This window comes from Bos javanicus, chromosome 3 (genome assembly GCF_032452875.1).
Source record: "Bos javanicus breed banteng chromosome 3, ARS-OSU_banteng_1.0, whole genome shotgun sequence".
In the NCBI taxonomy this organism is placed as follows: domain Eukaryota; kingdom Metazoa; phylum Chordata; class Mammalia; order Artiodactyla; family Bovidae; genus Bos; species Bos javanicus.
Window position 1 is genome coordinate 21,050,640 of NC_083870.1, and position 12,702 is coordinate 21,063,341.

At 47.1% G+C, this 12,702-nt stretch overlaps 2 non-coding genes across 2 annotated transcripts; one reads left to right on the plus strand and one right to left on the minus strand.

Moving 5' to 3' along the window:
* Positions 1–4,949: 4,949 nt before the first annotated feature.
* TRNAV-UAC (transfer RNA valine (anticodon UAC)) lies at positions 4,950–5,022 on the plus strand. The gene has a single exon. It is a non-coding gene; the product is annotated as a tRNA-Val (tRNA).
* A 4,402-nt stretch (positions 5,023–9,424) lies between these two features.
* TRNAQ-CUG (transfer RNA glutamine (anticodon CUG)) lies at positions 9,425–9,496 on the minus strand. The gene has a single exon. It is a non-coding gene; the product is annotated as a tRNA-Gln (tRNA).
* Between the last annotated feature and the right edge of the window lie 3,206 nt (positions 9,497–12,702).

The window sequence follows — 12,702 nt, forward strand, 5'->3', positions numbered from 1 at the left end:
TGTTTGGCTATATATCTCCTTATCTCTAAATAAATATTGACCTTGCGATTTTCCAGTTTCCCACCCCAGACGCTGCAGACTGGCCTGCAAAGGGGAAAGTGGAGTGTGTGTGTTTCCTGCTCGCCAGTCATCTACAAGGCAACAGCCAAGACTTCCACTCACCTGCAGACCCACACAGCCCACCTCACTGCTCCACACAGAACCGCAAAGGGAACTTTGCCAGAACAAATGCCACTCCAGCAGCTTTGCGATTTGGGGTGAATCGGGTCCTGGGACACTTCAGTAAAGGGTGGGAACACCAGAGTGAGACGCTGTGGTCACCCCAACCCAGAGACCACCCACTCCTCTCCCTTCCAATCCCTTTCTCCCTTCTGGCTCATCCTGTGTTCCCTCCTGATCTTTGCCTTCCTCGGATCTTTTCGCCAGCCTCACACCTTTGTTTCTTGTCCTACAATGACAGCTGTGTCATTGAGTCCTTTGTAACCACTGAAAGTTCCAAATTATAAGTATCAGAGTGATGCTTCTTAGCACCTCGAAGGGAAAACTTTAACTAGCTATTCAGGTCCATCACGGGCCTCATCAGTGTTTTTCTCCCGAGCAGTAGAGGACACAAGTGTTTCCATTCGCTCACGTCGTGAGAAATCATCTCAGTGGAGCAGAGTCTCGGCAGAACGAAGGGAACCCAGCCCCCCGCTTCGGACTCCCAACGGCTCATCTCCCCTTCGGCCACGGAGCAGCCTGGCCGGGCGGCCCTGGGTCAGGGACCTGGGTCTCCTCAGACGCCGGAATATGCTACCCGCGCTCCTCTTTCGGTCTGAGCTTGGGACCAAGGCACAGGATTCCATGAGTGAAGGTTCGAATCTTGACTGAACAGCGGCTTTGCATGTCCAACGGAGACTTAAGAGTGAGAAACTCTGAATAAAATCATAATAAACTGAGACAGGGCAAATAAAAATTCGGAAGAGTAGAGAACTTGAATAAAACGCAGTTCTTCTCATTCAGGTCTGGAACTCTCCACCCGAAAGCTGTCGGGATTCCCGGCTGATTAGCAACATCGCAGGCCCTCCATGTCACCATTTACTCACAGGGACATTGTTTCTAATTAATCAGAAAGGTCTCACGAGATTTGAACTCGGATCGCTGGATCCAGGGTCCTCACCATTACACCATGGAACCTCTTTGGCAGCTCCCTTCTCTCCACTGCCAGGGAAAGGGCATCTGCTTCTTCAGCTTCCATATGCCCCATTCCTACTCCCAAAACTTGAACACAGTTGACACTCATCCCTTTGCTTTCTTTCTGCTCCTCTCCTCTGATAGGCTCAGTTCACTCTCACCTCAGAAAATGAGGTAAAATCCACTTTGGGTTTTGTGCCAGGGAAGAGCCCCCTAGCTCTCCATCATCAACCACATATTCTGCCCTGGTTAAGCAGAATGTCCCATCTTGAGGTAAAACTTCTGCAAATAAGAGTGTTATTTGCCTTTTCCTTGCTTTCACTTTTTCTCATTGCTTTAAGAGGGCAGATGGTTGTCAGGGCAGGAGGTGGGATTTCCTGGGTCCCTTAGTTTTCCCATAGTACAGATTACCCTCCAAAACCGCCGCCAGCACCTCTTATCTGTAACATGTAAAGTGTGTCAGCAGTGGAGTGGCAATGGAGGCAGGAGAACTCTCCTTTTCTTCATACATTTCTGATATGGGAGGGGTAAAGTTTTCTCACAGCAAGTGTATATTTGTTAGATTTGCAATATAAGTAAAAATAACCATTTACATCAAACACTCAGACAAACTAGCTATACTCACCTAGAAGTGAAGGGAACTTCGCTCAGTCTTGTTTGACTTTGTGACCCCATGGACTGGAGCATGCCAGGTTCCAAGAGATTCTCCAGGCAAGAATACTGGAGTGGGTGGCCATTCCCTTCTCCAGGGGATCTTCCCAACCCAGGGATTTAGCCTGGGTCTCTTGCATTGCAGGCAGATTCTTTACCCGCTGAGCCACTAGGGAAGACCCAAACTCACCTGGGGTGACTCAAAATCAACCACATGTCGAGGAGAACATGAGGCACAGCTCTGACACTTAGGCAGTCACAGACTCTTTGGTCAGGTCGGTCAAGTCAGTTTCTCTCCCATTTCTTAACATATCAAACCCAGAAATTGCAGTTTAAAAAAAGGCATACAAATATCAAGGTACCCAAGAGCACTGATTGTTGAATCATAGAGGATGCACATCCAAGTTGTCTTACAGTACAGACAGTACTTATGTACCCAAAATACCACCACATTAAATATTTGCATGTATAATAGGTATAAATCCTATCAGGGCTCAGACTAATAATCTTTAGTTCTTCATTGTATCCTAAAACTGTTTCCTCCCTAATCCAATACACAGAACAGAAAAAAATAGCACTAGTTTTTGGCCAGCCAAAAAACACAGAAAGATGGCTAGTGTTGCCTGGAGATGTATTTTGTTCCAAAAGACTGGACGGAGAGGTTGACTCGAGGAGGAAGGAGGCAAAGGGGAAGCTCTTATTATGAGGAGGAAGTTCACAGCTCCAGAGTGAAAAGATGAAACTTCTTTTTGAAAATCAAGATGTTGAGTGGTAATAAACAAGACAAAGTACTCCTCCAGGAAAATTGAAGAAAGGTCAAGGTTTATGGGTACAGGACCTGAAATGGACTCTGACTCATAAAGGAAGAAAAGAAATCCATAGAAAGTATGTTGAGAGATCGCAGAATGGCCAGGAAACCTGGAGAACAGGGCTCTCACAAGGGGCAAGGACAGAATCAGGTGAGGTTAGAACTGGGATGGGTGGAGATGTGTGTTCTTCCCTTTTCCTCCAGCCTGCCCATCGGTCCTGATCTGCAAGCAGAGAACTGGCAATGAAAGGTGGTCCAGCTGTATCGGAGCAAACTGCAAGAGCAATCACAGGAGCCTTTGTCTTGATTCCATTTACAGAACTTTCTAGAAGTATCAAGTTAATTTAAGGTGAAATATATAAGGATAGAGTTTGTCAGATTCTAAGAATAGTGACAACAATATGATTTCACAGCTGATAACATGATTCATCCAGTAGTTTCTAAACCCAGGCACATCTGACAACAAATGCTTACATTCCTCCCATTTTAAAGCAGAAAGAAGGGAGGCACAAGAAATTTTCTTTATTTGTCTAAGGCCACATAAGGACAGAACTATTTTTACAACCCAGAATTTGTGCACAGATAGTTGGGTCTCTCTTCTCAGAAGTGGGTGTATCAAGATTTCTCAGTTGTAGGGATGGGAAGAAGACCAAGAAGAGGAGAGAAGGCAAGAGAGGGAGGGGGAAGGGTAGAAGCACAAATTCTTTTATTCTCTCCTTCCTCCCCTCTCCGTAGGCCTCCTTGATTCTTGCCTGCACCAGCCCTTTCCCTCCTTCCCCACTCTGCTACCTGGAGTGGAGCAATGTTCAGCTCTAAGGATTCCTGCCCAAGCCTCCTGGGAGGTTTCAATGCCTTCCTCCCAAACCAGCCTTCCCAGCTTGGTTTTCACCCTTTCCCGCTCCCAGGTGGACCTCACAGAACGCAGCCTACACAGGCTGGGATGCAGGAGCTCCATCCAGCTAGCGCTGCAGATTCCAAAACTGGGATAAAGGCTTTTTAAAAAGAACCATCCACTTCGAAAACTTTTCTGTATTTCCCTTCTCAACGGTCTTCATGGGACGAAGGGCTAAAGAAGACAATGTATTCATCCTAGAGCATCCCAGTGAGTGCCCGACTCTGTCGCTGGCGTGCAGACACAGAGCGACCATTCCCACGACCTCTGTGCTTAGTCGCTAAGTCCTGTCCGACTCTTTGTCACCCCATGGACTTAGCCCGCCAGGCTCCTTGTCCATGGGGATTCTCTAGGCAAGAATACTGGAGTAGGTTGCATGCCCTCCTCCAGGGGATAGTCCCAAACCAGGGATTGAAACTGGGTGTCCTGCATTGCAGGCGGATTCTTACCGTCTGAGCCCCAGGGAAGCCCACTCTGGTGGAAATCGCCTGGTGGACACAGGAAACCTAACACAGCCCCGGAGGCCTATGCCAGGGTGGGCAAACTCTGATTCGTTGGGTGTAGGCGAGGACGTGGAAAGAGCCATCATGGGAGCCCACCGTGTGTTCAGCTGTCCTTGGATCTATTTCGGTTCAAGCCCGCAGGATTGGAGCCCTGGCTCCTGGTATCTCTGGGGGCTCTGGCATCTGTGGTCGGTAGAGGGCACGGAAGTGGCACCATTTCCCTGGGGGCAGGGGTCTTATCCTAGAAAGAAGTGTCAACTCCATAGACTCCAGGAAAGGCCGGTACTGCTGTCTTCCTAGCGCAATCGACTAGAGCGTTTGGCTGTTAACCGTAAAGGTTGATGGTTCGAGCCCACCCAGGGACGGTGGGGTGGCATTTTAGAGACCACCAAAGAGCCTCCCTTTTGCCAGTAGAACACCAGAAAGTCCAGCGGCGAGCCGGAACGCAGAGAAAGAGCACAGGAGTCAGGTACAAAGGAGCAGCGGAGAGGGCGGGTCCCGGGGGATTGGAAGCATCGATCATTCCTGAGAGCCCAGAGTGCTGACCGCCTGCGCCTTGACAAGGGCCACCGCGGCGCGGGACCGCAGAGCGGGAGGGGCGGCGTCCACACTGCTCGGCCACGGAATCTCCTGGCCTCGGACGCATCCACCGTCCCCGCCTCCTGCGGCTTCCGGGAGCTCGGCAATAGGCTGGGGCGACCCCTGAGCTCGGGTGCGGAGTTAAGGGTCTGAGGACTCTGCGTTGGATGCGGGACCCCGAATGCAGCCTGTGGGGGCCCGAGGGTCCTCACTTGAGGGGAGATGAGGAGTCCTAAAGCAGGGCTTCAAGGTTCCTGTTTGAATGTTACCATTTGGTGGTCTGGATGCTGGTGGCAGCATTCGGTATTTCATGGATACAGTGTTAAGTAACGGAGGTGGGCCGGTTTCCGTAGTGTAGTGGTTATCACGTTCGCCTTACACGCGAAAGGTCCCCGGTTCGAAACCGGGCGGAAACAGGTTGCTCTCCCCCCCCACCTCCGCCAACCCCACCGCCCCACCGCATTTGCATCGGCAAAGGCGAAAGGCAAGGGGTGAGGCAGCAGACTCAGCTGTAGGCCGATGAGGTATTTCCTTTTCTGCTTTCTGACGATTCATCTAACACTCATCTTTCTCCTGAGGAAGCGAAATAACCTTTTTCTTCACAGTTCCTTGGTGGTCTAGTGGCAAGGATTCGATGCTCTCAGCGCTGCGGCCCCTAGTTTGATTCCTGGTCAGGGAAAACTTGCTTTCTTCCAGCGTCTGCACTTACACAAGTCACTCTCTTCCTGCCCGGATCGGAACAGTATTTTGCTTAAAGGTCCAGTGGGGAATATTTCTGCACAGAGTTTCTAAATTCCACTGAGTCCGGGCCTCAGGGTCCTGGACCTCAGGCTGGCTGTTGGAGCTGAGATGCCGTGAATAGCCTGTGCTGGCCAGCTCTGGCCTCCACTCTTTTCTCCTGGCATGGTAAACCCAGAGTCTTACTTACAGTTTCCATTCAAAGAGAATGTGGGGCTTCAGTTCCAAAAATTCATTCAAAACCAAAACCAAAAGCTTTTGAAAGATACCAAAAGTTTGCAAGATGGTATATTCTGTACCTACGTGGGCAGTTAACATCATATTCTTTCTTTATGTAAGAGTTATGACATCACTTGATAATAACATGCCAACATCTCAGGATCCTTCCTTTACTTTGGAGTCCCTCTCAAAGCTATCTTCTGTGCGACCTGTCTTCCAAGGACAGGAACAGCTTGGCCGTCCAGAAGAGGGCCCTCTTGCCCCTCAGGAACCTGGAATCTGGTCTCTTTTGGATGTAGAGAGGGTATGTGTGTTAGTCGTTCAGTCGTGTCAGACTTTTTGAGATCCCTTTGGACTGTAGCCCACCATGCTCCTCTGTCCATGGGATTCTCCAGGCAAGACTACTGGAGTGGGTTGTCATTTCCTTCTCCAGGGGATCTTCCCAACCCAGGTCTCCTGTATTGCAGGCAGATTCTTTACCATCTGAGCCACCAGGGAAGCCCCAAACAAAAACGACCGCAATGCATTCACTAGGAATCAAACTGGGTCTCCCGCGTGATAGGCGAGAATTCTACCACTGAACCATCAATGCTCCTACTGAGAGGCTTTTTAAGAGAATAACTTAGATGGTGTTTTATTCACCTCTTTTCCAAGTGCAGGCAGGCCTGTCATGCCCTGTGCTTGTAGGATAGTCTAAGCTTTGATCCTCTGCCCTCTGCAGCACTGGCTGCCCTCTGGCCTCTTACAGGTTGCTTTGGTGGGCAGTCAGTGGTGTTTTGATCAGTCTGATTGGTGGAACCACCTTATCCTCACCCCCACTGGCTCAGTCATGTCCTACTCTGTTCAACCCCATGAACTGTAGCCAGTCAGGCTCCTCTCTGTATGGGATTTCCCCGCTACTTTGCTGGAAATCCATTGTGCCGGGAGCCAGTGTGAGGAACTCCACCCGTGGCAAAGGTCATGAGGAAGGAGGCTTGGCATACGCAAAGGCGGGATGGAACCTCAGGAGTCCCCCTGGAAATTCTCGAGCATCTACCCCCAAAACCAGAGTCTGCCTACTTTACTGCTTTGTGCTCTCACCGACACCTCTGACTTTATGGGGGCTGTCCCCCACCACCATCTCTCTCCTGAATAGGTTCTTCAGGCCATTTGTGATTGTTCAGAGCCTCCCAACCATGAGAGGCATGAGATGTTCTAAACTGTCTGAATACAGATTCCTTTGAGCAGTTAAAAGATTGATTAGAAATTGTATTGGTGAAGGGTTTTTCACTTTTTGGGCCAATGTTTGCTGCTAAGTTTCCATATCCCTTACCTACTGTGTCCCTGGCAGTGCGTTGATTAATATAATTGGTGTAAGTAGTAGTGTTAATGTTTGTAACCTTGGACCCTTGAGTTAATTCTTTTTCTTGTTATAGTCCACCACACCTTTGCCCTATAGGAATGCAACTATCTAATGCTTTTGGAGGGTGGCGCCTGACTAACCACCTTTAGAGAAAAATAAGTTTTCTGAAGAAAGGGTCTTAAAATGTTAACAGGCCTCTGGGCCAGAAGATGATGCAAATCACCTAAACTTTTGCATATGATAAGTTTGCAGGAAGAAAGCCTAGATTACTGCGTAACTCTACCCCTTCCCCCATTATCCTCTATGCATAACTTAAGGTATAAAAACTACTTTGGAAAATAAAGTGCAGGCCTTGTTCACTGAAACTTGGTCTCCTCATGTCATTCTTTCTCTCACCTTTTGGCTGAATTATTCAGCCTCTTTGCTCCACTGAATTTCCTCACTGAGCTATCCTTATTTAACCACTCTTTATATCCTTAATTAACGTTTATTTAAGCAATTGTTTCCTGATCCTCGCCGACACTGTCCCCGCTTCAAATTCCCTGTATCCACCGGGGCTGGACCCCGGCACCATCGGGTCCGGGCAACTGCCCCCTTCTCTCTTGCCTGGCTCCCTGTGTCCTGCAGGGATCATAAAGTGTTCTGTCAGGACACAGAGGTGAAAAGTCCTTCTCTGTGGCTGGTGGAATAGAGAACCAGATGGGAAACGCGTCCAAGGGAGGGGGAGTATCCTCAAGAGCTTTCCAGGACTGTTGAGTGGGTGCTGTCAGGTGGGTCTAAGCCCCAGGATAATAATGCCTAGTCTTGTGTTGTTCTGGCCTTGACCCAGTCCCAGGTCCAGTCTGAATTCAAGCACAGAGGCATCCAGCTTTACCACACATATTCCACTCTCCCTCTCTCCAAAGTGGGGTAGTGAATCACCTTTTCTATCTCAGTGAATAGAACACATGTGGGTTGTTGGTTTTTTTTTTTTTTTTCCCCTTGAACTTTCTGATTTGCTGAAATGTAACTCAGGAATATAAAAAAACATATAGATTTAGATAAATTAGTGCTCTCCATGCTACATATAAGAAAAAATTTCAAATTGATAGTAAGGATGAATCTTGAATACTTTTAACACTCTGCTGCTACTGCTGCTAAGTCGCTTCAGTCGTGTCCAACTCTGTGCGACCCCATAGATGGTAGCCCACCAGGCTCCCCCGTCCCTGGGATTCTCCAGGCAAGAACACTGGAGTGGGTTGCCATTTCCTTCTCCAATGCATGAAAGTGAGAAGTGAAAGTGAAGTCGCTCAGTCGTATCCGACTCTTAGCAACCCCATGGACTGCAGCCCACCAGGCTCCTCCATCCATGGGATTCTCCAGGCAAGAGTACTGGAGTGGGGTGCCATTGCCTTCTCCTTTTAACACTCTAGATAATTCTAATAATAGATGTATAATTGTATAGAAAATATTTGTCCTGTCATACTCTCAGAGATGACTCCTGGTATGCCTTACCCAGCTTTAATAATTTTGGTCTAAAAACTACTTCATGTTGACTTTCAGATTTTCTAAAAATGTGGAAAATATTGGTGCCATATTATTATAGATTGTAGAAGTCTTGCATTTATTTTCTATTCAAAATCCTAATGAAAGTGAACTGCCTAAATTTCCTGTATTGCTTTGATTCCCATAAAGTGAAAGTGAAAGTGAAGTCGCTCAGTCCTGTCCGACTCTTTGCGACCTCATGGGCAGTAGCCTGCACCAGGCTCCTCCGTCCATGGGATTTTCTAGGCAAGAGTACTGGAGTGGGTTGCCGTTTCCTTCTCCAGGGAATCTTCCCAACCCAGGGATCGAACCCAGGTTTCCTGCATTGTAGACAGACGCTTTACCATCTGAGCCACCAGGAAAGTCCTGATTCCCATAAGCAAACTCTAACTCCAAAAAAATATTTCCATTTATAATATTCAAATTTATGTGTCACAGAAAATTAAATATACCATGTAACATTTTTTCAATGAAGATTAATAAGTATTTTAATTATAGAAATCATAGTTACTTATATTCACCTTTCAACGTGGGGGTAAATGTTTTTAGGTATCATCTAATATGTGAATATCAAACATGGCAGCTCATCCCTGGCACCCATTTACTCACAGGGACAACCGTACAGTTACAAGACGGGCAGTGTGAAGCCCCCTCGCGGGGCAGGACTCCGTGAGCTCAGCCTCTGCCTTTCGCTCCGGAGACCCAGGGGACACGACGAGAGGGAGGCACTGGCTGGGCCGCTGTGCCCCTGGCCGGGGCTTGGAGGGCAGAGGAGGGGCTGGGCTCTGATGGCCAGCGATGGGCAGAGCCGCCCGGGTCCAGCGAGGACGCCCCGGGTCGGTCCCACACCTGTCCGCCGTGTCCGTGTGAACCACGCCACTAAGGGTTGCGGGAGCCGGAAGGCGGGTCCTATTAGGGGAATAGGGTTCTCTATTAGAAAAAGTGTTCTTCTAACTAGGGTTCCCTATTAGAAAAAGTGTTCTACCTAGGCAGAAAGGTCCCACCGAGATTTGAACTCGGATCACTGGATTCAGAGTCCAGAGTGCTCACCATTACACCATGGAACCCCCTGGGGAGCCACCTGGTCTCCATCTCCACAGAATGATATCCGCTTTTTTAGCCTCCATATGTCCCACCCATAACCTCAGGGCAGTTCTCCTAAGGCCCTGAGGAGACTCCAATACGGTTGACTCCTGTGGGTGCTCATCCTTCTTGCTTTCTCTCTGCTCCTCTCCTTTGATCGACTCAGCTCACTCTCACCTCAGAAAATGAGGTGAAATCCACCTTGGCTTTTGTGCCAGGGAAGACCCCCTTAGCTCTCTATCACCAACTGCATAGTCTGCCTAGGTTAACCAGAGTGTCCCATCCTGAGGTAAAATTTCTACAAATAAGAGTGTTATTTTCCTTTTCTTTGCCTTCACCCTTTTCCCATAGCCCAGAGAGGGCAGACATTGTCAGGCAGGGCAGGAGGCGGGGTTTCCTGGGTCCCTTAGTTTTCTCACGTCGCTGATCACACTCCTAAGCAGCCACCACCTCTTATGTGTAACATATAAAGTGTGTCAGCGGTGGAGTGGGAATGGAGGCAGAAGAACTCTTCTTTTATTCTTCATATATTTCTGATTTGGAGAGGGATAAGTTATTCTCATTGAGTTAGACAATGAAACTAAGCCATGCCCGTGGGGCAACCTAAGACGGGCGGGTCATGGTGGAGAGATTTGACAGAATGTGGTCCACTGGAGAAGGGAATGGCAAACCACTTCAGCATTCTTGCCTTGAGAACCCCATGAACAGTATGAAAAGGCAAAATGATAGGATACTGAAAGAGAAACTCCCCAGGTCAGTAGCTGCCCAATATGCTACTGGAGATCAGTGGAGAAATAACTCCAGAAAGAATGAAGGGATGGAGCCAAAGCAAAAACAATACCCAGCTGTGGATGTGACTGGTGATAGAAGCAAGGTCCGATGCTGTAAAGAGCAATATTGCATAGGAACCTGGAATGTCAGGTCCATGAATCAAGGCAAATTGGAAGTGGTCAAACAAGAGATGGCAAGAGTGAATGTTGACATTCTAGGAATCAGCGAACTGAAATGGACTGGAATGGGTGAATTTAACTCAGATGACCATTATATCTACTACTGCGGGCAGGAATCCCTCAGAAGAAATGGAGTGGCCATCATGGTCAACAAAAGAGCCCAAAATGCAGTACTTGGATGCAATCTCAAAAACAACAGAATAATCTCTGTTCGTTTCCAAGGCAAACCATTCAATATCACAGTAATCCAAGTCTATGCCCCAACCAGTAATGCTGAAAAGCTGAAGTTGAACGGTTCAAATGAAGACCTACAAGACCTTTTACAACTAACACCCAAAAAAGATGTCCTTTTCATTATAGGGGACTGGAATGCAAAAGTAGGAAGTCAAGAAACACCTGGAGTAACAGGCAAATTTGGCCTTGGAATACAGAATGAAGCAGGGCAAAGACTAATAGAGTTTTGCCAAGAAAATGCACTGGTCATAACAAACACCCAACAACACAAGAGAAGACTCTATACATGGACATCACCAGATGGTCAACACCGAAATCAGATGGATTATATTCTTTGAAGCCAAAGATGGAGAAGCTCTATACAGTCAGCAAAAACAAGACCAGGAGCTGACTGTGGCTCAGACCATGAACTCCTTATTGCCAAATTCAGACTTAAATTGAAGAAAGTAGGGAAAACCACTAGACCATTCAGGTATGACCTAAATCAAATCCCTTATGATTATACAGTGGAAGTGAGAAATAGATTTAAGGGCCTAGATCTGATAGATAGAGTGCCTGATGAACTATGGAATGAGGTTCGTGACATTGTACAGAAGACAGGGATCAAGACCATTCCCATGGAAAAGAAATGCAAAAAAGCAAAATGGCTATCTGGGGAGGCTTTACAAATAGTTGTGAAAAGAGAAACGAAAAGCAACGGAGAAAAGGAAAGATATAAACATCTGAATGCAGAGTTCCAAAGAATAGCAAGAAGAGATAAGAAAGCCTTCTTCAGCGATCAGTGCAAAGAAATAGAGGAAAACAACAGAATGGGAAAGACTAGGGATCTCTTCAAGAAAATCAGAGATACCAAAGGAACATTTCATGCAAAGATGAGCTTGATAAAGGACAGAAATGGTATGGACCTAACAGAAGCAGAAGATATTAAGAAGAGTTGGCAAGAATACACAGAAGAAATGTACAAAAAAGAGCTTCACGACCCAGATAATCACGATGGTGTGATCACTGATCTAGATCCAGACATCCTGGAATGTGAAGTCAAGTGGGCCTTAGAAAGCATCACTACGAACAAAGCTAGTGGAGGTGATGGAATTCCAATTAAGCTATTCCAAATCCTGAAAGATGATGCTGTGAAAGTGCTGCACTCAATATGCCAGCAAATTTGGAAAACTCAGCAGTGGCCACAGGACTAGAAAAGGTCAGTTTTCATTCCAATCCCAAAGAAAGGCAATGCCAAAGAATGCTCAAACTACCACACAATTGCACTCATCTCACACACTAGTAAAGTAATGCTCAAAATTCTCCAAGCCAGGCTTCAGCAATACGTGAACCGTGAACTTCCTGATGTTCAAGCTGGTTTTAGAAAAGGCAGAGGAACCAGAGATCAAATGGCCAACATCCGCTGGATCATGGAAGAAGCAAGAGAGTTCCGGAAAAACATCTATTTCTGCTTTATTGACTATGCCAAAGCGTTTGACTGTGTGGATCACAATAAACTGTGGAAAATTTTGAAAGAGATGGGAATACCAGACCACCTGATCTGCCTCTTGAGAAATTTGTATGCAGGTCAGGAAGCAATAGTTAGAACTGGACATGGAACAACAGACTGGTTCCAATTAGGAAAAAGAGTTTGTCAAGGCTGTATATTGTCACCCTGTTTATTTAACTTATATGCAGAGTACAATCATGAGAAACGCTGGACTGGAAGAAACACAAACTGGAATCAAGATTGCCAGGAGAAATATCAATAACCTCAGATATGCAGATGACACCACCCTTATGGCAGAAAGTGAAGAGGAACTCAAAAGCCTCTTGATGAAAGTGAAAGTGGAGAGTGGAAAAGTTGGCTTAAAGCTCAACATTCAGAAAATTAAGATCATGGCATCTGGTCCCACCACTTCGTGGGAAATAGATGGGGAAACAGTGGAAACAGTGTCAGACTTTATTTTTCTGGGCTCCAAAATCACTACAGATGGTGACTGCAGCCATGAAATTAAAAGACGCTT